Source organism: Dendropsophus ebraccatus, chromosome 10 (genome assembly GCF_027789765.1).
Source record: "Dendropsophus ebraccatus isolate aDenEbr1 chromosome 10, aDenEbr1.pat, whole genome shotgun sequence".
Classification (NCBI taxonomy): Eukaryota; Metazoa; Chordata; class Amphibia; order Anura; family Hylidae; genus Dendropsophus; species Dendropsophus ebraccatus.
In genome coordinates, this window is record NC_091463.1 from 43,210,716 (window position 1) to 43,236,587 (window position 25,872).

The following is a 25,872-nucleotide window of genomic DNA, read 5'->3' on the forward strand; positions in this document are numbered from 1 at the left end:
GCAGCACATGTGATATATACTGTATATGTACAGACTGGGGCATAGTGCTGGAGGTGGTGGTATATACTGTATATGTACACTGGGGCATAGTGCTGGAGGTGGTGGTATATACTGTATATGTACACTGGGGCATAGTGCTGGAGGTGGTGGTATATACTGTATATGTACTCTGGGGCATAGTGCTGGAGGTGGTGGTATATACTGTATATGTACACTGGGGCATAGTGCTGGAGGTGGTGGTATATACTGTATATGTACACTGGGGCATAGTGCTGGAGGTGGTGGTATATACTGTATATGTACACTGGGGCATAGTGCTGGAGGTGGTGGTATATACTGTATATGTACACTGGGGCATAGTGCTGGAGGTGGTAGTATATAGCAGCACATGTGATATATACTGTATATGTACACTGGGGCATAGTGCTGGAGGTGGTGGTATATACTGTATGTACACTGGGGCATAGTGCTGGAGGTGGTAGTATATAGCAGCACATGTGATATATACTGTATATGTACACTGGGGCATAGTGCTGGAGGTGGTAGTATATAGCAGCACATGTGATATATACTGTATATGTACACTGGGGCATAGTGCTGGAGGTGGTGGTATATAGCAGCACATGTGATATATACTGTATATGTACAGACTGGGGCATAGTGCTGGAGGAGGTGGTATATAGCAGCACATGTGATATATACTGTATATGTACACTGGGGCATAGTGCTGGAGGTGGTGGTATATAGCAGCACATGTAATATATACTGTATATGTACTCTGGGGCATAGTGCTGGAGGTGGTGGTATATACTGTATATGTACACTGGGGCATAGTGCTGGAGGTGGTGGTATATAGCAGCACATGTGATATATACTGTATATGTACAGACTGGGGCATAGTGCTGGAGGAGGTGGTATATAGCAGCACATGTGATATATACTGTATGTGTACACTAGGGCATAGTGCTGGAGGTGGTGGTATATAGCAGCGCATGTGATATATACTGTATATGTACACTGGGGCATAGTGCTGGAGGTGGTGGTATATAGCAGCACATGTGATATATACTGTATATGTACACTGGGGCATAGTGCTGGAGGTGGTGGTATATAGCAGCACATGTGATATATACTGTATATGTACAGACTGGGGCATAGTGTACATGTATATCCACTTGTGCTGCTATATATCACCTGAGAAGCTGAGGTGTGTATGATGAGGTCCTGCAGCAGCTGAGGTGTGTATGATGAGGTCCTGCAGCAGCTGAGGTGTGTATGATGAGGTTCTGCAGCAGCTGAGGTGTGTATGATGAGGTTCTGCAGCAGCTGAGGTGTAGTATGAGGTCCTGCAGCAGATTGGGTGTAGTATGAGGTCCTGCAGCAGATTGGGTGTAGTATGATGTTCTGCAGAAGCTGAGGTGTATTATGATGTTCTGCCGCAGATAGGGTGTATAATGAGGTTCTGCAGACCATCATAATACAGAATGTGAAAATAATTAATTTACCAATAGTACACAATTGATGAATTGATGGGGGGGGCGCCATTTATTTTTTTTGCCTCAGGCAGCAGAAAAGCTAGAAACGGCCCTGCATGTAGTCAGATACCTCCCCCATGTAGTCAGATACCTCCCCCATGTAGTCAGATACCTCCCCCATGTAGTCAGATACCTCTTCCAATGTAGCCAGATACCTTCCCATGTAGCCAGATACCTCCTCATTTAGCCAGATACCTCCCCCATGTAGTCAGATACCTCCCCCATGTAGTCAGATACCTCTTCCCATGTAGCCAAATACCTCCCATGTAGCCAGATATTCCCCCATGTAGTCATATACCTCCCCCATGTAGTCAGTTACCTCCTCCCATGTAGCCAGTTACTTCCCGATGTAGGTAAAGATACCTGCCCCATGTAGTGAGATTCCTCCCCCATGTAGCCAGAAACCTCTTCATGTAGCCAGATACCTCCCACGTGTAGCCAGATACCACCTAATGGAGCCAGATAGCCAGATGTAGTCGGATACCCTTCCATGTAGCCAGATACCTCCCATGTAGCCAGATACCTCCCATGTAGCCAGATACCTCCCATGTAGCCAGATACCTCCCATGTAGCCAGATACCTCCCCCATTGTAGCCAGATACCTCCCACGTGTATCCAGATACCTCCTAATGGAGCCAGATACATCCCCCATGTAGTCAGATACCTCCTAATGGAGCCAGATACATCCCCCATGTAGTCAGATACCTCCCCATGAAGCCAGATAACTCCCCATGAAGCCAGATAACTCCCCATTTAGCCAGATTCCTCCCCCATGTAGTCAGATTCCTCCCCCATGTAGCCAGATATCTGGCTACATTGTAGCCAGATACCTCCCCCCCCCCCCATCTAGTCAGATACCTCGCTATGTAGCCAGATGTTTTGATGGTTGATCTGATGTTGCTATTAATGCTGAACAGAGAGGTCTGTGATGGGGTCACCCCTTGGAAATTTCTTTTTACCTTGGGGCACCCCTACTAAATAACTTTCTACGAAAAAAAAAACATCATTTAGTGACAAGTGACGTCTTTTGTCATCTCAGGGGTCACTTGTGAGGAGAATGAGGAGAGGGTGGGGAAAGAAGAGGAGAAGGGGGGAGAGAGGAGGAGGAGGAGGAGGAAGAAAAGGGGGGAGAGAGGAGGAAAAGGGGGGAGAGAGGAGGAGGAGGAGGAAAAGGGGGGAGAGAGGAGGAGGAGGAGGAGGAGGAGAGAGGAGGAGGAGGAGAAGGGGGAGGAGGAGAAGGGGGAGAGAGGAGGAGGAGGAGAAGGGGGGAGAGAGGAGGAGGAGGAGAAGGGGGGAGAGAGGAGGAGGAGGAGAAGGGGGGAGAGAGGAGGAGGAGGAGGAGGAGAAGGGGGGAGAGAGGAGGAGGAGGAGGAGGAGGAGAAGGGGGGAGAGAGGAGGAGGAGGAGGAGAAGGGGGGAGAGAGGAGGAGGAGGAGGAGGAGAAGGGGGGAGAGAGGAGGAGGAGGAGAAGGGGGGAGAGAGGAGGAGGAGAAGGGGGGGGAGAGAGTAGGAGAAGGGGGGAGAGAGGAGGAGGAGGGAGAGAGGAGGAGGAGGAGAAGGGGGGAGAGAGGAGGAGGAGAAGGGGGGAGAGAGGAGGAGAAGGAGGGGGAGAGAGGAGGAGAAGGGGGGAGAGAAGAGGAGAAGGGGGGGGAGAGGAGGAGAAGGGGGGGAGAGAGTAGGAGAAGGGGGGAGAGAGGAGAAGAAGGGGGAGAGAAGAGGAGGGGGCGAGAGAAGGAGAAGGGGGGAGAGAGGAGGAGGCGAGAGAAGGAGAAGGGGGAGAGAGGAGGAGAAGGGGGGAGAGAGGAGGAGGCGAGAGAGAGGAGGAGAAGGGGGGAGAGGAGGAGAAGGGGGGAGAGAAGAGGAGAAGGGGGGGGAGAGGGGAGGAGAGGGGAGGAGAAGGGGGGAGAGAAGAGGAGGAGGCGAGAGAAGGAGAAGGGGGGAGAGAGGAGGAGAAGGGGGAGAGAGGAGGAGGCGAGAGGAGGAGAAGGGGGGAGAGAGGAGGAGGAGGCGAGAGAAGGAGAAGGGGGAGAGAGGAGGAGAAGGGGGAGTAAGGAGGAGAAGCGGTAAAGAAGCGGAGGGGGCGAGAGGAGGAGAAGGGGGGAGAGAGGAGGAGAAGGGGGGAGAGAGGAGGAGAAGGGGGAGAGAGGAGGAGAAGGGGGGGAGAGAAGAGGAGAAGGGGGGAGAGAAGAGGAGAAGGGGGGGAGAGAGGAGGAGAAGGGGGAGAGAGGAGGAGAAGGGGAGAGAGGAGGAGAAGGGGGAGAGAGGAGGAGGGGGCGAGAGAAGGAGAAGGGGGAGAGAGGAGGAGAAGGGGGGAGAGAGGAGGAGGGGGAGAGAGAGAAGGAGAAGGGGGAGAGAGGAGGAGAAGGGGGGAGAGAGGAAGAGAAGGGGGGAGAGAGGAGGAGAAGGGGGAGAGAGGAGGAGAAGGGGGGAGAGAGGAGGAGAAGGGGGGAGAGAGGAGGAGGAGAAGGGGGGAGAGAGGAGGAGGAGAAGGGGGAGAGAGGAGGAGGAGAAGGGGGGAGAGAGGAGGAGGAGAAGGGGGAGAGAGGAAGAGGAGAAGGGGGGAGAGAGGAGGAGGTGGAGGGGGGAGGAGGGGGAGAGAGGGGGGGAAGGGGGGGAGGAGAAGGGGGGGGGAGAGGAGGAGAAGGGGGGGGAGGAGGAGAAGAGGGGAGAGAAGAGGAGAAGGGGGAGAGAAGGAGAAGGGGGAGAGTAGGAGAAGGGGGAGAGAAGAGGAGAAGGGGGGAGAGAAGAGGAGAAGGGGGGAGAGAAGAGGGAGAAGGGGGGAGAGAAGAGGAGGGGCGAGAGGAGGAGAAGGGGGGAGAGAAGAGGAGGGGACGAGAGGAGGAGAAGGGGGGAGAGAAGAGGAGGGGACGAGAGGAGGAGAAGGAGGGGAGAGAGGAGGAGGAGGAGGAGAAGGGGGGGGTGAGAGGAGGAGAAGGGGGGGTGAGAGGAGGAGAAGGGGGGAGAGAAGAGGAGGGGGCGAGAGAGTAGGTGAAGGAGGGAGTGGGGGAGGGAGAAGAGAGGGTTTGTTGGAGGCGCAATCGCCCCATAGCACCCGCGGGTGGTTGATACTGGTCGATACATAGTAGTGAGAGCAGTTCCTTTCAGCCGGCTACCACGGGAGACGCTGGCAGTGACATTCCCCGGACCCCACTCAGCCCTTGATAGGATCCCGACTCCCCTTCCCTCCCGGACCACACTCTGCGGATAGCGGCAGCCCGCCCTTCCCCTGGCTCATTATCAATCGGGTCCCGGGATGGAGGGCGCCGGACGTGCTATGCGGCGCTTGGTGATTGCGCTCCTGACACAGAGGGCGCATAGCACCGGCACCCTCCATCCCGGGACCCGATCGATAATGAGCCAGGGGGAGGGCGGGCTGCCGCTATCCGCAGAGTGTGGTCCGGGAGGGAAGGGGAGTCGGGATCCTATCAAGGGCTGAGCGGAGTCCGGTGGATGTCACTGCCGGCGCATCGCTCTCACTACTCTTCTTCCTCTTAGCAGCATCACCAGTGTACAGAGCTGCTGCAGCTGGGAGGGAGATCGGAGCCGCTGCGGGCATCGGTGCCGGGACACTGCTGTGTGATAGCAGTGTCCCGGCACTGAAAACTAAATTTTATTTCCCCCCGCGTAACCCCTCAACTTGCGCCGCGTACCCCCTGGGGTACGCGTACCACAGGTTGAGAAACCCTGCTCTAATGGATGGCCTCCAGGAGGAGCCTGGCAGCGGATCCGCAAATACAGATAACATAGGGTGGTAATATTCATGCAGTCTGTATTCTCCACTGACCAATTGACTTACATGGGCACCTCTATTCTGCAAGTATGGATGGTAAAAATGCAGAGCTCTGGCTGTTCAGGAGCTCAGTGCACCATAATGAGCTATAATGCAGTGAATCCCATTATACAATAGATAAGTGTTCAGTCTGTGACATGCTGCTTGCACACAGGTTGTATACGGAGGTGTGTTTTTAACCCCTTAAGGACAGAGCCTGAAATGGCCTTAAGGACCGGAGCAAATTTTATGAATTTGACCAGTGTCACTTTATTCATTAATAACTTCGGGATGCTTTTACCTATCCGGCTGATTCTGAGATTGTTTTCTCGTGACATATTGTACTTCACATTTCTTGTAAATTGGAGTCGATACTTATAACGAATCTTTATGAAAAAACCCAAAATAGCGTGAAAAATTGTGAAAAAATGCATTTTTCCAACTTTAAAACTTTTCTGCTTATACAGAAAATGGTTATACCACATAAATTATATATTAAATAGCATTAGCAACATGTCTACTTTATGTTGGCGGCATTTATTAAACTATATTTCATTTTTTTTAGACAATAGGAAGCTTAAAACATTAGCAGCAAATTTCCAAATTTTCAGTAAAATTTCAAAATCAGATATTTTTAGGGAAACTGTTCAGGTTTTAAAGTGTATTTGAGGGGACTGTGTGTTAGAAAGCCTCACGAAGCACCCCATTTCAGAAACTGCACCCCCTAAACTCTGCAAAAGCACATCCAGAAAGTTTTTTAACCCTTTAGGGGAGTCACAGAAATAAAAGCTAAGTGTGTAAGAAATTTGAAAATTTTAATTTTCTGTGCAGAGATTTTATTGTAATCCAATATTTTTCATAATTATAAACCTATTACCAGAGAAATGCACCCCAATATTGATTGCCCCCATTTCTGCAGTTTATAGAAATACCCCATATGTGGCCCTATTGCGCTATTTGACGCAACCACAAGCCTCAGATATAAGGGAGCGCCTAGTGAATTTCAATGGCTCCGTTATTTTTGGTCATTTTTGACTGTACCACTTCAGGTTGGCAGAGGCTCTGGGGTGCCAAAACCTAAAAAACACCCCTAAAGGGACACCATTTAGAAAACTACACCCCTCAAGGAATGTAACAAGGGGTGCGGTGAGCATCTGGACCCCACAGGTGCTTCACAGATTTTCCAAACAATATGGCTTGAAAAAGACTAAAGTATTTTTTACACTAAAATGTTGTTCTAGCCTTCAATTTTTCATTTTCACAAAGGGATAAAAGGAAAAAAAAACACAAAACATGTAGCACAGTTTCTCCCGAGTACGGAAATACCCCACATGTGGACATAAAGTGCCAAGCGGGCGCAGGACGAGCCTCCAAAGGGAAGGAGCGCCAATTGGCTTTTGGAAGCTGGATTTCACTGGAATGGATTTCAAGGGCCATGTCGCATTTACAGAGCCCTCGTGCTGCCAAGACACTGGAAACCCCCCACAAGTGACCCCATTCTGGAAACTACACCCCTCAAGGAATCTAACAAGGGGTGCAGTGAGCATATGGACCCCACTGGTGACGGGCACAAATGTGGAAAAATGTGACGTGAAAGTGAAAATTTTCATTTTTTCACTTTCATGGCACAAATGTGCCCGTCATCCAGGGGTCCATATCCTCACTGCACCCCTTGTTAGATTCCTTGAGGGGTTTGTAGTTTCCAGAATGGGGTCACTTTGTGGGGGTTACAGTGTTTTGGCAGCACAAGGGCTCTGTAAATGCGACATGGCGTTCATCATCCATTCTAGCCAAATCCAACCTCTAAAATCCAAATGGCGCTCCTTCCCTTCGGAGGCTTGCCCTGCACCCACATGGCGCTTTATGTCCACATGTGGGGTATTTACGGACTCGGCGGAAATTGCTCTACACATTTTGTGTGTTTTTTTCTCTTTTAACCCTTGTGAAAATGATAAATTCAAGGCTAGTACCAACATTATTAGTGTAAAAAATTTAATATTTCATTTTCACGCCACATTGTTCCACATTTGTGCCCGTCACCAGTGGGGTCCATATGCTGACTACACCCCTTGTTACATTCCTTGAGGGGTGTAGTTTCCATAATAGGGTCACTTGTGGGGGGTTTAACTGTCTTGGCAACACAGGGGCCTTTTGAATGCAACATGGCCCCTCGAAATCCATTCCATCCAAATCCAGCCTTCAAAAACCAAATGGCGCACCTTCCCTTTGGAGGCTTACCCTGCACCCGCATGGCGCTTTATGTCCACATGTGGGGTATTTCCGTACTCAGGGGAAATTGCTCTACACATTGTGTTTTTTTTATCTTTTAAACCCCTTGTGAAAATGAAAAAATCAAGACAAGATCAATGATTTAGAGTAAAAATTTTAAAAAATTACACTAAATGTTGGTCTAGCCTTGATTTTTTTCCATTTCCACAAGGGGTTAAAAAGAAAATGAACACAAAACGTGTAGGGTAGTTTCCCCTGAGTACGAAAATACCCCACATGTGGACATAATTTGCCATATGGGCACAGGGCAAGTCACCAAAAGGACAGAGCGCCATTTAGAGGCTGGAATGGGGGATGGAGGCCATGTCGCAATTACAAAGCTCCTGTGCTGCCAGAACAGTAGAAACCCCCGACAAGTGACCCCATTCTGGAAACTACACCCCATAAGGAATCTAACAAGGGGTGCAGGTGAGCATATGGACCCCACTAGTGATGGGCACATGTGTAGGACATGTGCCGTGAAAATAAAAATACCATTTTTTTCATTTTCACGTCCCAAATGTGGCCGGTCACCAGGGGGCCATATACCCGCTGCCCCACTTGTTAGATTCCTTATGGGGTGTAGTTTCCAGAATGGGGTCACTTGTGGGGGGTTTCTACTGTCCTGGCCGCACAGAGGCTTTGTAATTGCATCATGGCATCCTCTAATGAGAATGGCGGCCATACCTACTTAGCTGGGGAAAAGGGACAATTCTAATTTATTTGGGGGTATTAGGCCAATTATTAGTTTATAAGGTTGGAAATGACAGGTGTCCATCAAATTCAACCTGTGTTGATCCAGAGGAAGGCAAAAACCCCTCGTGAGGCAGACGACAGTAGCCTCATCACAGGGGAAAAATTCCTTCCCGACTCCATAATGGCGATCAGAATAATCCCCGGATCAACGTGACCCCTGAAATAGGAATAAGGGACAGAATTTAGATAATGTAGAACCCCAGTGACGTGTGGTGCGCCTTGAAGCGATCCTGTATGCAGAGGCCGGGGTGATCAGGACAGGTGTCACACTGGTAAATGGTGTCCTTCCTGATCCCCCTGTTACCCCACACTCTGCACTTCTTCTGGGGTCTCCCGTTCTCCAGTGTGGGGGACGTCACCTGGAAAATGTTGTCCTGGTGCGATACGGGGTCCTTCATATCCAGAAGTGCTGGGTCCGCTCCATGGCTACTAAATATTAGGGCGCTATTACTACTTCTGATATGTTCGGATCGTTCGGATCGAAGCTACAGTAGCTCGGGCAGCGAGGGACCGGAAGAGGGGGTGCTGGTATAAAGGTTATCCCCGTACGGGTGGTGGTGACCTTTATCCAGCAGTGGGAAGATCAGTTCCCGGACGATCTCCCCACTAACTCCGAGGATGGGGGGGGGGGGCATCTGGCGGCTGGATTCGAGTGTCCCTTCCTTCATACACTCTAAGGGTACGTGCACACTGCGGAATCGCGAAGGATAACCCTTTGTGCATTCCGCAGTTGGCACCCGCCGGCGGACTGATGCAGGCGCACGTCTCCGTCCGTGTCGTAGACTCCATTCTATGCACGGGCGGATTCCGCTCTGCGTCCAACGTGTTGATGGAATGACGGATAATGGAATCCGCCCATGCATAGGATAGAGTCTATGACACAGGCGGAGACGCGCCCCTGCATCAGTCCGCCGGCGGGTGCCAGCTGCGGAATGCACGAAGGGTTATCCTTCGCCATTCCGCAGTGTGCACGTACCCTAAATCTGTAAGTGTACCCAGAGGTACTCTCACAGAGTTTGTAGAATTTCACGCCATACCGTCATCTCTTATTGGGACGGTACTGGCGGAAAAGACGTGTCTGGGGGGCAGCGTACGCTACGCTACCCCCAGACACGTCACTGGATGATGAGGATGAATGGAGGAAAGAAGGATCCCCCCAATTCATCCTCACTGGCTGTTTCGGTGTCGGAGGCAATAATAATGTATGCGTCCGACACCGAAAACACCCTGGGGGCCATCTTTATATGGGGATTGGTATATGGGGTATGTAGTGGTGTAGTGTAAAACTTTATTCAATGTAGTGTGGTGTAATGTAGTGTTTTTTTACGTGTTTTTTACAGTAAGTATACAAAAAAAACCTACGCCAAAAATGGTGTTGCTGATGAATGCCGCACTTATGTTCGGCACTTATAAGCAGACCGTGGCAGTAGGATATAAAAAAAAAACACCCTACGCCAAAAGGAGGAGTTGCTGATTAGCAGCGCACTTTCGTGCGATGCTGATCAACACTCAGCGGCGATAGGGTGCAGAAAATAGAAAAAAAAAAATTGGGAAAAAATTTTTTTTTTTTTACTACATTCTGAACATCCCTGTAGTGGCTGATACGTGTATTACACTTATCAGCCGCTAGGGGGCAGCAGAGCGCAAGATCCGAAAATAGACGACGCTGGAGCCGGAAAAATACGAAAATAGACGACGCTGGAGCCGGGAAAGAGACGATCGGGACTCACGGAAGAAGCCGAAGTCCCGACAAGATGAAGAGGACGCCTGGAACCCGGAAGACGCCGATCAGGACCCCGGGACAGGTGAGTAATGTACAAATACCTGCTCCGGACCCCTCAGCTACCTAGCTGAGGGGTCCGGAGCAGGTATTTATTACTTGTGGGGACTTTGATCGCCGTGAACGGCCGGCCGGCTGGCCGGCCGTTCACGGCGATCGGGACGGTGGTACCGTGACCACCATTACTTTTTACAGTAATGGCGGTCGGTGCCGTCCTCGGACAGCACCGACCGCCATTTTTTTCCGGGTCATCGGGCCACCGATGGCCCGGAAAGGTTCCGATCGCCGCTATGGGCTTATCAGCCAATAGCGGCGATCGTCGGCATGGGGGGGGTTAACAACCCTCCATGCCGACAGGGAGAGATGGCCTGCTATGTATTATAGCAGGCTATCTCCCCCGATCGGGACCCGGCCGGCCGCGGCGCCCCGTTTAAAGGGATGACGTACCGGCACGTCATGGGTCCTTAAGTGACAGTGATCCATGACGTGCCGGTACGTCATGGGTCCTTAAGAGGTTAAAGTGTCACTGTCGTGAAATTTTTTTTTGCAGAAATCAATAGTCCAGGCGATTTAAGAAACTTTGTAATTGGGTTTATTATCCGAAAATGCATTTTTATCATGAAAAAGCAGGTTTGAAGCTCTCCCCCCTGTCTTCATTGTTCTCCTATGGAGAGAGCTAAAGAAAAGACCAAAACAGGACAACAAAGAGTTAATCTACAAATCGCTCACCCGTTATCTGTTCTGACCATCACCAGTGACCTGTCTGAGCTCGGATTACAGCTGTCACCCAGCTCTGTGCCTGTAATCCTCTGTTATCTGCTTTCTGCTGCCGGCTAACTCCCTCCTTCCTCCTCCCCCCTCCCCTCTCCATAGAGCAGACAGGGTACGTATCCTGCAACAAGTCACAATTTTCAGATTTTTCAGAGTGGATGAAAAAGAGGAAGGAGGGGGGGACCTGGGAAAAGGCTTTTTACATGCAGATAATGGCAGATTTGGCTAATAAACCCAATTACAAAGTTTCTTCAAATCGCCTGGACTATTGTTTTCTGCAAAAAAAAAAAATACGACAGTGACTCTTTAAGGCTGACAGCCATGGGTGATGGCCATGCAACCCTTGCTTTAACCCTTTCATGACCAAGCCCAAAATGACCCAGTGGACCAGGCAAAATTTTATAGAGATCACTTTATTCATTAATAATGTGTCAATGCTTTTACATATCCTAGTGATTCTGAGACTGTTTTCTTGTGAAATATTCTACTTTATATTACTGATACTTATAGCATATCTTTATGAAAAAACTCTAAATGTGAAAAAATTTTAAATCTTTTTCCAAGGCTGGGTTCACACTACGTTTTTGCAATTCGTTTTTTTCATCAGTTTTTTGCAAATAACTGATGAAAAACGGATGCATGTGTGTGCATCCATTTTGATCCATTTTTCCATTGAATTCCATTATTTAAAAAAAAAAAAAATGGATGTTTTTTGGGTTTTTTTTACAGACACAAAAATGAGGACGACTACCATTTTGATTTGTTTTTTTATAATGGAATGCAATGGAAAAATGGATCAAAATGTATTCATCCATTTTTCATCCATTTTTTGCACTTTTTTTATACCACATAATATAAATATTTAATAACTTTAGCAATATGTCTACTTTATGTTGGCAGTAGAGATGAGCAAATCAGATTTGTTTTGCTTCATACAAAGCAAAACTTTTTTGCGCTCATCTCCCTCAGGTTGCTGGCTCTGTGCAGAGGGAGTACACTGCCCAGGGCGTGTCTGGAAAATATAGATACAGCCTCCTTCTATGGGCCAGCGTATTCTGCTATCCGCCGAAAGAAGTGACATGTCACTTCTTTCGGCAGATAGCAGAATACGCCAGCCCATAGAATGGTGTCTATGGAGCCGGCGGAAAGGCGCGCGGCCGTGCGCACGTACAGCCGGCGGAATACCGCTGAGTTTATCCGCGAGGATTCCGTAGTGTGAATCCACCCTAATTCTGTAAGAACAATCCTGTAGCATCAATGTTTTTATCATCCCCGAGGACACAGAAAACAATGATGCTGCAAGATTGTTCTCACCAAGTGAGCTAGGAGGTCAGGCTGAATGGCGCATGCGCAGGAAGCAGTCCATCTCCGACGGGACATCTTTCCTGCACAGACGCAGTAATTAGAGGCCTCACTATGCATATATGAAGGGGGCAGGCTGAGGGGTGCTCCGGGCGGATGGGAAATGCCCCAAATGCCCCTGAGCCCCGGATTAGCATAGGGGCAACTAGGGAATATCCAAAGACTGCGGAGTAGAAAATAATTATTAATGGTGCGTTCACACCTACAGGATCTGCAGCAGATTTTCTGCAGAAGATTTCATTTAAATAACTGAACACAGCATCAAATCTGCTGCAGATCTGCTGCAGATCCTGTAGGTGTGAACGCACCCTAACTGGGTTCACACTACGTATATTTCAGTCGGTATTGTGGTCCTCATATTGCAACCAAAACCAGGAGTGGATTAAAAACACAGAAAGGATCTGTTCACACAATGTTGAAATTGAGTGGGTAGCCGCCATATAACAGTAAATAACTGCCATTATTTCAATACAACAGCCGTTGTTTTAAAATAACAGCAAATATTTGCCATTAAATGGCGGCCATCCACTCAATTTCAACATTGTGTGAAAAGAGCCTTTCTGTGTTTTCAATCCACTCCTGGTTTTGGTTGCAATATGAGGACCACAATACTGACTGAAATATACGTAGTGTGAACCCAGCCTAAGAGTGATCAACTTGTAAGGTAAACAGCTTCTAGGACATATCAGCAGGTGCATTAGGCAGAACCAGCTTTAACAGTGACATCCACAGCATCCTTATAATGGTAAAGAAAACTGCTCGGTTACCATAACAATCTGGTGAAAATCTGTATATATGTCAGTGAGGCAAAATCATTAAAGGGGTTGGCCACTTTATAGTAAAATAGGTCAGTACAAAGTATTAGTAAGTGTGCTCAAAATCTGACAAAAGTGTACTCTGACAGTAGCTTCCTGTGTACCTCATAGAATCAGACTCCCCTTCACCAGGCTGTACTGCCCTGCTCTGTTTTGTTTCAGTCCATAAAATGGCCGACATGGAGGAGCATGTGACCCTGCCCTGTCCACTGTGTTCTCTATAGACATATACAGGCTCAGTGGTTGACATGGGGGGCGGGACATGGTCACATGCTCCTCCATGTCAGCAATCTTATGGACCAAAACACCACAGAGAAGGGCAGCACAGCCTGGAGGAGGGGAGTCTGATATTAGCTCTATGAGGTACACCAGGAGCTGCTGTCAGTATATACAGTGAGTACAGTTACTAATACTGTACACTGAATTATTTTACTATAAAGAGGACAACCCCTTTAAGGACCAGCTATCTTTTATTGGCCAATAGGGAACATGTGACCTGCAAGTTTCGATTGGCTGTTACATTTTAAGCTATTTGAATATGTGCTGTGATTGACCACCCTTTCTTGCAAGTAGTGGGGACTGGTACATTACAGGGACCTTCAGTTGCAGAAGTACTTGGGCCAGCTCCTTCTTGGTTACCCAATATAAGGGCGTTGATTATTGCCTCCTGGAATTGAAGGTATTTCCCAGGGTGGCCGGCACATCGGGAAAGCAAAAAAGCATTGTTCAACACCATGTGGACCACATGCATGGGGTAACTTGTGCGGGGGCTGTCCGAGATACTCTTCTTCAATGCCCTCTTGGGTACTCATCATCACTGGATCATGAGCAGGAGGAAGAAATGAGCCCTTGCTGATCAGTAATGTGTGTTACTGCAGAAGAGCACAGATGATTGTCTGGCCACACAGAACTGTTTGGTTGCTGGTGGCTTGGACAGGGATCCTCAAATTACAAAAATAAAAAAAAAAAAATAAAAAAAAAAAATCGCCCACAGAAGGTACGCTGAGAAAAAGGTGTGTGTGGTAGGTACGTTTGCACAAAGGCAATAGCATCATTGATGTAGAAGAGGCATATTATACTTTAATAGCTACCTTCCTTGTGCATTATATATGAGGTAGACTAGTGACAAGGCACTAAGTGTACATCTAGCCTTGATATATTACACATCAGTTAGATATATGCACAGAGGTCTGCAGATGTTAATATTTTTGTTATTTATACCTTACCAGGGATGTTTTATATTGAAACAATAAAAGCTATTTTTTAGGGGTGCGCTAACTAAGTGGGTTTTTGTCCCCCCCTATTGCCCTGGAGATTGGTGATTATATTGTACACAAAGATACACAAAAACATTCTCTGAGAAGTAGAGTAGGTTCAGAATAGCTGAGTAGAATAGGTCGTGAGAGTTCAGAGTAGTGGAGAGGAGTTTGTCTTGAGAATCCCAACCCAGGGTAGAAGTGTGCTCTGCTGGAAAAGAAGAAGAAAAAGAAGAAGAAGATTACTACGTAGTACTACATAGAGTATGTAGGCTTTTAGCAACTTTGTTATATCCTGATCAGTTCCTCTTGTTTCAGGATACTGGCCTGCACCTTTAGAGATGTTCACGGAGTGGGTTGGGGTGATCTCTGACTTGTCCTCTCTCGAGTAGTTTAGCACTGCATAACTAGAGTAAGAGTTGCTTTTAGGAAGAAAGTCTCTGCGTCTCCCATGTGTGTCCGTTCACTACTGCACTCCAGACTAGACTGCACTGAACTGTACCAAGTGTGGGTGTGTACTTCCTCCCCCAATGTGACAACAGGGTGTATAACACCTCCTGTGAGTGGTGGAAAAGAGAGTGTAAGAAAAGAAAGGAAAATAGAGTTAGGTGGAGAAGAGAAAACAGCTCTTATTGGTGCACAGATTAAAAAACAAACAATAGCCCCTTGTTCACTACAGCTGTGCAATATAAAAGTGCATAGACAAATAACAGCGACATCTAGTGGCAAAACTTAGGCATAACTTCATTACCACTTTACTTGAAGTACAGACTTTTGCAAGGGGTGTATAGACTAGCAACACCCAAGAGAATTGCAGGCAGAAAGGGTGGTCAATATTTTGAACTTGACGCTTCAGCCATGATTGGACAGTCAGTACTGACCGTCCAATCATGACGATCGGGGGCTGGGACCACTGCCACCTCAGGACCAATGGTGAGTGGAGCTGTCTCGGACAGCTACGATCATCTTTTTCTGGGTCATCAGTGGCCCTTTCCACCATGATTGGCAGGTCAGAACCCCCTCGGGCACATGTAAAGAGGGTCTGCTGTGAGTAACAGCAGCCATTTTTACATAAAAGAATTTTTTCTTCTCCCGGCAGCCTGACCAATACGGAGTGTAAATTGCAAACATGCTTTATTTCACATTCCCTGTTGATTTAGATTATGACAGTTATAATAACAGTGCCCAGGGGCTGGCTGGCAAATTTTAGCCCGGGGGGGCAAGTACACAGGGCAAGCCCATGAGTAGCAGGCTGGCGGCCCATCCTTTAAGGAACACTCTGGCCCTTACCTATAACATTTTCGGTCCTTCCAGTCATTTGTGACCAAATAACCTACTGTGCCCTGTGAAGGGGTCAGAAGTCACTTTCCTGTATAACTCTATGAGGTGGCTCAGTGATGACACAGAATGGGACCATAGACCCATGCTAGGAAAGCTGGGTGACCTCCATCATACTGAGTATAAGATGCTGGGAAAGCTGGGTGCCCTCTATTATACTGAGTATAAGATGCTGGAAAGCTGGGTGACCTCCATCATACTGAGTATAAGATGCTGGGAAAGCTGGGTGACCTCCATCATACTGAGTATAAGATGCTGGGAAAGCTGGGTGACCTCCATCATACAGAGTAAAGGATGCTGTGAAAGCTGGGTGACCTCTATTATACTGAGTATAGGATGGTGGCAAAGCTGGGTGACCCCCGTCATACTGAGTATAAGATGGTGGGAAAGCTGGGTGACCTCCATCATACTGACTACAAGATACTGGGAAAGCTGTGTGACCTCCATCATATTTAGTATAAGATGCTGTGAAAGATGGGTGACCTCCATCATACTGAGTGTAAGATGGTGGTAAAGCTGGGTGACCTCCATCATACTGAGTATAAGATGGTGGGAAAGCTGGGTGACCTTCATTATACTGACTACAAATACAAGATGCTGGAAAAGCTGGGGTTTCTGTATTCTTACAATAGTTTATATCACTCGATGTACTTCTGTATATATATGTATCCTCTATGTACTCCTGTGTAGGTCTCCTCTTGTATATACTGTATGTATCATCTATATACTCCTGTATATATATGTATCCTCTATGTACTCCTGTATATATATGTATCCTCTATGTACTCCTGTATATATATGTATCCTCTATGTACTCCTGTATATATATGTATCCTCTATGTACTCCTGTATATATATGTATCCTCTATGTACTCCTGTATATATATGTATCCTCTATGTACTCCTGTATATATATGTATCCTCTATGTACTCCTGTATATATATGTATCCTCTATGTACTCCTGTATATATATGTATCCTCTATGTACTCCTGTATATATGTATCCTCTATGTAGCAGGGACACATGCAGGCAGGGGCATTTCCAGGATAAGCGAGGGGGTGGGGGGATAGCGGGAAACATGGTGCCTCCATCTAGGTAGAGTGTAGTAGTGGAGGTATGGTGGATAAGGGGTGTAGTAGTACAGGTAAAGATGAGGGGTGAGGTAGTACAGGTATAGATATGGGGTGTATTAGTAATACAGGTGAGGGGGATTAGTAGTAGTAGTACAGGTAAAGATGAGGGGTATAGTAGTACAGGTATAAATGAGGGGTGTATTAGTAGTACAGATGAGAGGGATTAGTAGTACAGGTATAGATGTGGGCTGTAGTAGTACAGGTATAGATGAGGGGTGTAGTAGTACAGGTAAAGATGAGGGGTGTAGTAGTAATAAGGGTATAGATGAGAGATGACTGGGGCAGACTGGGGGAAACTGGGGCAGCTGGGGATGACTGGGAGAGCTTGGGTGTACGGGGCAAACTGCGGGTGACTGGGGCAGCTGGGGTGACTGAGGGGGACTGGGGCAAACTGGGGTTGACTTAAGCAGGACTGGGGCAGTTGGAGTTGACTGAAGGAGGACTAGGGCAGACTGGGGGTGACTGAGGGGGACTGGGGCATCTAGGGGTGACTGAGGGGAACTGGGGCAGCTAGGGGTGACTGAGGGGAACTGGGGCAGCTAGAGGTGACTGAGGGGAACTGGGGCAGCTAGGGGTGACTGAGGGGAACTGGGGCAGCTAGGGGTGACTGAGGGGAACTGGGGCAGCTAGGGGTGACTGAGGGGAACTGGGGCAGCTAGGGGTGACTGAGGGGAACTGGGGCAGACTGGGGGTGACTGAAGGGGACTAAAGCAGACTGGGGGTGACGGAAGGGGGACTGGGGCAGCTGGGGGTGATTGGGGCAGGAGTGCACATAGCCCTCCTCCTCCTCTCACCCCGACACACAGGTTCCCCTCCCAGCCACACGTGCAGGTCCCCAGTCTCTGGAGGAGGCCGCAGGGACTGTAGTGGCGATAGCGTCGTAGCCATTACTGGAGCTGTACGGCGGCATCGGGGGATGCAGATCCTGCTCTACAGCTCCAGGACCTGAAACAACCCGTCGGATGGGAGGGGGAAGTATTTAGCAGGGACACATGCAGGCAGGGGCATTTCCGGGATAAGCGAGGGGGTGGGGGGGGATAGCGGGACACATGGTGCCTCCATCTAGGTAGAGTGTAGTAGTGGAGGTATGGTGGATAAGGGGTGTAGTAGTACAGATAAAGATGAGGGGTGAGGTAGTACAGGTATAGGATATGGGGTGTATTAGTAATACAGATGAGGGGGATTAGTCGTAGTAGTACAGGTAAAGATGAGGGGTATGGTAGTACAAGTATAAATGAGGGGTTTATTAGTAGTACAGATGAGGAGGATTAGTAGTACAGGTATGCATGAGGGGTGTAGTAGTACAGGTAAAGATGAGGGGTGTAGTAGTACAAGTAAAGATGAGGTGTGTAGTAGTACAGGTAAAATGAGGGTTGTAGTAGTATTACAGGTATAGATGAGGGGTGACTAAGGCAGACTGGGGGCAGCTGGGGGTGACTGGGAAAGCTTGGGGTGTACAGGGCAAACTGGGGGTGACTGGGGCAGCTGGGGTTGACTGAAGGGGGACTGGGGCAGTTTGAGTTCACTGAAGGAGGACTGGGGCAGACTGGGTGTGACTGGGGCAAACTGGGGGTGACGGAGGGGAAATGGGGCAGACTGGGGGTGACTGAGGTGGACTGGGGAAGCTAGGGGTAACTGAGGGAGACTGGGGCTGACTGAGGGAGACTGGGGCAGCTGGGGGGGACTGAAGGGGGACTGGGGCAGACTGAAGGGGGACTGGGGCAGGAGTGCACATATCCCTCCTCCTCTCACCCCGGCACACAGGTTCCCCTCCCGGCCACACGTGCAGGTCCCCGGTCTCTGGAGGAGGCCACAGGGACTGTAGTGGTGATAGCGTCACTGCCATTACTGGAGCTGTACAGCGGGATCGGGGGATGCAGATCCCACTGTACAGCTCCAGGACCCGAAGTGACGCTATCACCACTACAGTCCCTGCAGCCTCCTCCAGAGACCGAGGACCTGCACGTGTGGCCGGGAGGGGAACTGGACGTGATATGTATAGCTGGGGCAGGTCAGTCGCGGCTCTGTTAGGCGGACTGCCCGACCGCCCTGCACCTCACCTCCGGCCCGACACTCCACGCACCGCCGCCTGCCATGCACCTCACCTGCGCGCCACCTGCTTGACCTGCACCTCCAGCCCAGCCGCCAACCAGTCACTCTACGCTGCTCCACTTGCAATGATTTTTTGTGAAAATTGAATTTACGATTTTAATCGAAATCGATTCTAACCTTCTGAGTGAATTAATTTGATTAATCACCCAGCCCTAACTCATCTGTATGTCTCCTCCTGTATATATGTATCCTCTATGTACCCCTGTATATATGTCTCCTCCTGTATATATGTATCCTCTATGTACCCTTGTATAAATGTCTCCTCCTGTATATATGTCTCCTCTATATACCCCTGTATACATGTATCCTCTATGTACTGCTGCGTATGTCTCCTCCTATATTTATGTATCCTTTATATACACCTCTGTATGTCTCCTCCTGTATATTTGTATCCTCCTGTGTAGGTCTCCTGTATATATGTATCCTCTATGTCAGGGAAAGGGAACCTTGGCTCTTTAGCTGTTGCAAAACTACAACTCCCATCATCCATGGACAGCCTATGGTTCCCAGGTATGATGGGAGTTGTAGTTTTGCAACAGCTGGAGGGCCTTAGTTCCCTACCCCTGCTCTATGTCCTGCTGTGTAGATGTCCTCCTGTATAGGTATCTTGCTTCCTGCAGACACCATCTTCTCTGTCTCCAGGGTCTTCTAGCCCAGACGCAGGAGAACCAGCTGGAAGGAGAGAGCGGCCTCTGGTGGCCAGAGGAAGATACTGCCTACAGCAGTTTGCTTTTTACCATAAGCCTCATAGCTAGCCTTATAGTTAAGCATAATGGCCATACAGGGGGCGGGGCTTCAGCGGCCGCTTCCATCACAGTCCGGATCCACAGCCACAGGTAAATAAAACTGAAGAGGGCCGGGGATGTAAGCAGGGGAGGCACGGTACTGAGGACTCCAACCAGCTGTCAGCAGCCATGCGGCCCAGCCCGCCCCTGACAGTACCCATTAATCAGCCATTAGCCATGCATCAGCTATTACATGGAGCAATATGAGCTGGGAGTAGATGATTATTTGACATGTTGAAAGACAACGATCAGCCAACATAGTATTTAACATGTGTTTTAATTAGTGCTTCATATTATAGCTATATATTATTGCTATTTAACTAGCAATATTTTTGCTGAAATTTTGACGAAATTGTGTCAAAATATCAATATTTTATTGTGAACTGCACAATTTGTGGCAAAATAGAAGTCTGTCGATTAAAATAAAAAAAATAAAATTGCGGGGCAAACATAATAAACAATCACTACTCACCTCTTCTTGTGCCTTTGCAGCGCTGTATTGCTGCATCCGGATCTCCTTCACAGCAGACATCACAACCTGACAGAATGATGGACTTTCCGCCCGGTCAGTAACTGGAGTGAGTGGGACACAGATGCAGTCACTGATTGGCTGAGCAGTTAGGTCAGGCATTTTCCCCCAATTTATGACATCATCGGAACTCGGAGGGAAACTTTCTTCCGTTAAGGGTCCAGGAGCTGGTCATGCAGATAACATTTTTTTTTTTAATCACTGGACTTTTTCTTTAAATGCATGTTAAATACCATGTGTGAATGTAGCCTAACACAGGGAGATATCGCCAGATTTACCAGATAGTCGCTCAGTGTAATAGAGCCTTTACTCTCATAGTATAAGGCTGCATTCACATGTCCGCAAATTTAGTGGACCTGTAGACAGTGAATGCCTGTCCTGGATGGTTCCCCCGCCCGGCATGATGTATCAATATCATGCCAGAATCGGGGAAACGGTTTGAATCTCTGTGGCACTGTAATTACAGTGACCTTCCCGGACAGGCATTCACCGTCTGAATGCAGCGTAAGGCTATGTTCACACTTAGTAAGAGACCTGCCGTTCCGTGATCATCCCTGAAAAGATCATGCCGTACTGCAGTACCGGCCGGATGATTTTTTGGGCCGCAAAGTTCTGATGTGGGCGCATCAGTGCGCGCCTGCATCAGAACTCCCCACAGCACACAATAGAGTGAGCAGCCAGAGCCGCTCACTCTACTGTGCGAACTGACAGGGTTTTCTGCAGCCGCTTTTCACTGAATAGCGGCCGCAGAAAACTGACATGTCAGTTTTCTAAGGCACCGCTAGGGACCCCGGCCGGAGTGTATGCTATGTTACCCCAGGCTGCAGCATTACATAAGTGCCACAAGAATCACTGCCATTGTAACAATGGCCGTGATTTCCACGGCTGTTACGTAGTGTGAATCTGATATGATAAATATAAATTCACAGATGACAGAGCTTTTGCATGGCTGGCATGGAGCTTCTATGACAAGTGGCTTCTCCACATGCGATGGTAACCACATCCCCATTTGTTCACCAAAAGCCACATGATGTTCCTGGGATAATCGTGAACACTGGAGACGTCCTTTTGGCAGCATGTGGGAACGTGCTCTAGTGAACTCTGTGTAGTTAGTGCAATGAATTTTATACAGAGGAATATATGGCAAAGAGGACTCATACCTCTTTGGAAATTCAGCAAGGTTAGACTAAAGGGTCCTATTACACGGAGCGATTTTTAACGATTAACGATAACCGATCGCAAACAAGATTGTTTATCGTTAACCTGAAATCGTTCACCATATTACACAGAACGATGGTCGTTAGATACGATCTTTATTATGATTGTTTTCCTGAGATCAGAAGGAATAAACAATGGGCAATGCGCTATTACACTGAACTTGTGAATTGTGAAAATTGTGAAAAAATGCGGAACTTGAGCGAACGAACATGGAATTACAGCGAACGATTAACGATAATTTTAGGTTCAGATCTTAATCAACGCCATACATACGATTTTTCAATCGTTGCCTGCAATTACACAGAACGATTATCGTTTAACCTCTTAAGGACGCATGACGTACCCGTACGTCATGCGCCCGTAAGAGGTGTTCAGAGCGGGACCACGCTCTGAATCGCAGCAGTTCCGGGTGCCCTTTGTAGCCCGGGACCGCGGGTATTAGCGGGCATGGTCCGATCGCCATGCCCGCTAATACAGTAATCAGTTGTCCCGGAGGAGCGATCTCTGTACCTGCTGCCGGCCGATCTCTGTACCTGCTGCTCCAAGATGGCGCTGTCCCCTGCTCGGCACTCGTTTGTTTTCGGCTGCAGCACAGTAAACGGCGTAAGCACAAAAAAAATCCCAAAGTGCAAAACTGCGCAAATCCATAAACAATTTAATAAAAAGCGATCAAAGGTGCAATCAAGGTACCGATAGAAAGAACACATCATGGCGCAAAAAATGACACCTCACACAGGCCATAGACCAAAGTATAAAAGCGTTATAAGCCTGGGAATAGAGCGATTTTAAGGAACGTATATTTGTTACAATGGTTTGCATTTTAATGTAATTTTTTACAGGCTATCAGATACAAAAAAAGTTATACATGTTGTATATCATTTTAATCGTAATGACTTGAGAAACATATATAACAAGTCAGTTATACCCCAGAGTGAATGGCGTAAAAACACATTCCTCCCAAATAAAAGAAATGCGTTTTTTTTTTTTCAATTTCACCACACTTTGAATTTTTTTCTGGTTTTGCAGTATACTTTATGCAAAAATTCAGCCTGTCATTGCAAAGTACAATTAGTGACGCAAAAAATAAGGGCTCATGTGGGTTTCTAGGTGGAAAAATGCAAGTGCTATGGCCTTTTAAGCACATGGAGGAAAAAACGAAAACGCAAAAACAAAAAATTGGCCCCGTCCTTAAAGGGTTAAATTTGAACGATATAATGATTTTTCACACGATAATCGTCCCGTGTTATAGGGCCTGAAGGGTCCATTTACACAGAAAGATTATCTGACAGATTATCTGCTAAAGATTTCTAAACCAAAGCCAGAAACAGACTATAAACAGATCAGGTCATAGAGGAAAGACTGAGATTTCTCCTCTTTTAAAATCTATTCCTGATTTTGGCTTCAAATCTTTGGCAGATAATCTGTCAGATAATCTTTCTGTGTAAACGGACCCTAATCTAACCTGCTAATGGTGCATTTACACAGGCAGATTTATCTGACAGATCTTTGAAGCCAAAACCAGGAACAGACTATAAACAGGGATCAGGTCATAAAAGAAAGACTGGGATCTATCCTCTCTTGAAATCCATTCCTGGTTTTGGCTTCCAAAATCTGTCAGATAAATCTGCCTGTGTAAACGCACCATAATATGTCCCAGTTGCGAAGTAGACGCCAAGGATGAAGGTATGTCTCTGACCTTTATCATCTGTGCCGTTCCCATGCACTTAGTCATTTAGTCCTTGGGCAGGACAGGGGTGTATCGGCGCGCCTAATGGTCCGTTTACACGAAGCGATAATTTGCCCAATCAATCGTTTAACGATTTTGAAGCACCGATTTTTTTTTTTTATTAAGATCAGTGTTTAGACAAATAAATTGTTAGAAAAATCCCTATTGCGATTGTTTTTAAGATTGCTTAACCCCTTAAGGACCGGATCAATTTTCATTTTTGCGTTTTCCTCCTTGTGCCTCAAAGGCCATAGCACTTGCATTTTTTCACCTAGAAACCCACATGAGCCCTTATTTTTTGCGCGACTAATTGTACTTTGCAATGACAGGCTTTATTTTTGCATAAAGTACACTGCAAAACCAGAAAAAAATTAAATGTGTGGTGAAATTGAAAAAAAAAAAGCATTTTTTTTTATTGGGGGGGTTGTTTCTACAGGGGTAAAACTGTCTTGTTATATATGTTTCTCAAGTCATTACGATTACAACGATATGTAACATGTATAACTTTTATTTTATTTGATGGCTTTTAAAAAATTCAAACCATTTTTAAGGGTATATTCACACGGGCGGGCTCGCAGCGAGATTCTCGCTGCGAGCCCGGCAGGTCCCATACATTACATACTTGCTGCGGTCTAAACGACCGCAGCGAGTATGTAATTATACCGCCCTTAACCCCTTCTACTCCCGCCGGCTCCCCCGCTGTAAGCAGCATACATTACCTGTCCTCGCTGCACGGGTCCGGCGTCCTGCTCTCCCGCCCGGCCAATCAGTGGCTGCGGCTAAGCAACACACTAATTGGCCGGACGGGAGAGCAGGACGCCGGACCCGTGCAGCGAGGACAGGTAATGTATGCTGCTTACAGCGGGGGAGCCGGCGGGAGCAGAAGGGGTTAAGGGCGGTATAATTACATACTCGCTGCGGTCGTTTAGACCGCAGCAAGTATGTAGTGTATGGGAACTGCCAGGACCTGCCGGGCTCGCAGCGAGAATATGCCCGTGTGAATATACCCTAACAAATATATGTTCCTTAAAATCGCTCTATTACCTTGCTTATAGCGCTTTTATCCTTTGGTCTATGGGGCTGTGTGAGGTGTCATTTTTTGCGCCATGATGTGTTCTTTCTAGGGCTGGGCGATTAATCGAATTAATTCGATTAATTCGCCCAGAATTTGAGAATCGATTTGACTTTTTTGGAAAATCGAAAATCGATTTTCCCAAAAAATCATTGGATTTGGGCGCGCGGGCGGGCTGCTCGCATCCTCCAGCTACTGAAACAGCGTGAGGAGCGCGAGCGCCCAGCAGCGTCCTATGTCCCCGCCTCTGACCCGCCCCCATAGCCGGACGTGTACGCGTGCTTCCTCCCGGCCGCACATGGAGGTCCCCGGAGGAGGCTGCAGATACTGAAGCATCGGGTGATCGCTGCGGGTGCTGGAGCTGTACAGCAGCGACACTATCACCCGATGCTTCAGTATCTGCAGCCTCCTCCGGGGACCTCCATGTGCGGCCGGGAGGAAGCGCGCGTACACGTCCGGCTATGGGGGCGGGTCCGCTGCGGGGAGTAGTGCGGGCGGGAGGAGAGCGCAAGTGCCGGTGGTGTGCGCCCGCGCAGAGCGGGTACACCAGGTATGTTCCCTCCTGCCCCGGTCTGCTCCATGCCCCTGCCGATCTGCCCTATTCTCCCCCCGATCTGCCCCATGCTCCCCCCAGTGTGCCCCATGCGTGTCCCCCAGTGTACCCCATGCCTTTCCCCCCTAGTCTGCCCCTTGCTCCCCCAGTGTGCCCCATACTTGCCCCCCCCAGTGTACCCCATGCTCTCCAGCCCAGTGTACCCCATGCATGTCCCCCAGTGTACCCCATGCTCTCCAGCCCAGTGTACCCCATGCCCTTCCCACCCCAGTCTGCCCCATGCTCTTAGCTATGTCCCTGACCCTCATCTTTACCTGTACTACTACTGCACCCCTCATCTATACCTGTACTACTACTACTACACCCTCATCTATACCTGTACTACTACTACACCCCTCATCTTTACCTGTACTACTACACTCCTCATCTTTACCTGTACTACTACACCCCTCATCTTTACCTGCACTACTACTACTGCACCCCTCATCTATACCTGTACCACTACTACACCCCTCATCTTTACCTGTACTACTACTACTGCACCCCTCATCTGTTCCTGTACTACTACTACTACACCCCTTATCTGTACCACTACTACACCCCTCATCTTTACCTGTACTGCTAATCCCCTCATCTGTACTACTACTAATACACTAGTACATAGGGCACATATTTGGGAAAACTACTTATATGGGGCACACAATGGGCTTGTCTACTACATAGGGGCACGGGAGGAGCACTGTTACACTGGGAAGCAATATGGTTGTTGTCTCAAACGTCTATAAAATAGTTTCTGATGCTGCAGGGAGAAAAATGTCCTGTTTGTTTAGCAAAAAGAGAAAAAAAATCGAGATTTAAATCGAGAATCGTCCAAAATTTTTAAACAAAATCGAGATTTTATTTTTTGGCCATATCGCCCAGCCCTAGTTCTTTCTATCAGTATCTTGATTGCGCATATGCAACTTTTTGATCGCTTTTTATTACAATTTTTCTGGATTTAATGCGACCAAAAATGTGCAATTTTGCACTTTGGAATTTTTTTTTCGCTTACGCTGTTTACTGTGCGAGATAAGGAATGAAATAAATTAATAAT

General features: G+C 48.0%; 1 protein-coding gene across 1 annotated transcript in view; it reads right to left on the bottom strand.

The window, feature by feature from the left end:
• LOC138802622 (mitochondrial ornithine transporter 1-like) overlaps positions 1-13,275 on the bottom strand; it is a 57,765-nt gene extending 44,490 nt beyond the window's left edge. The window contains exon 1 of the mRNA XM_069986125.1: positions 13,160-13,275. The gene's annotated coding sequence lies outside the window, so the exon portion shown is untranslated. The remainder of the gene's footprint in view (positions 1-13,159) is intronic.
• Between the last annotated feature and the right edge of the window lie 12,597 nt (positions 13,276-25,872).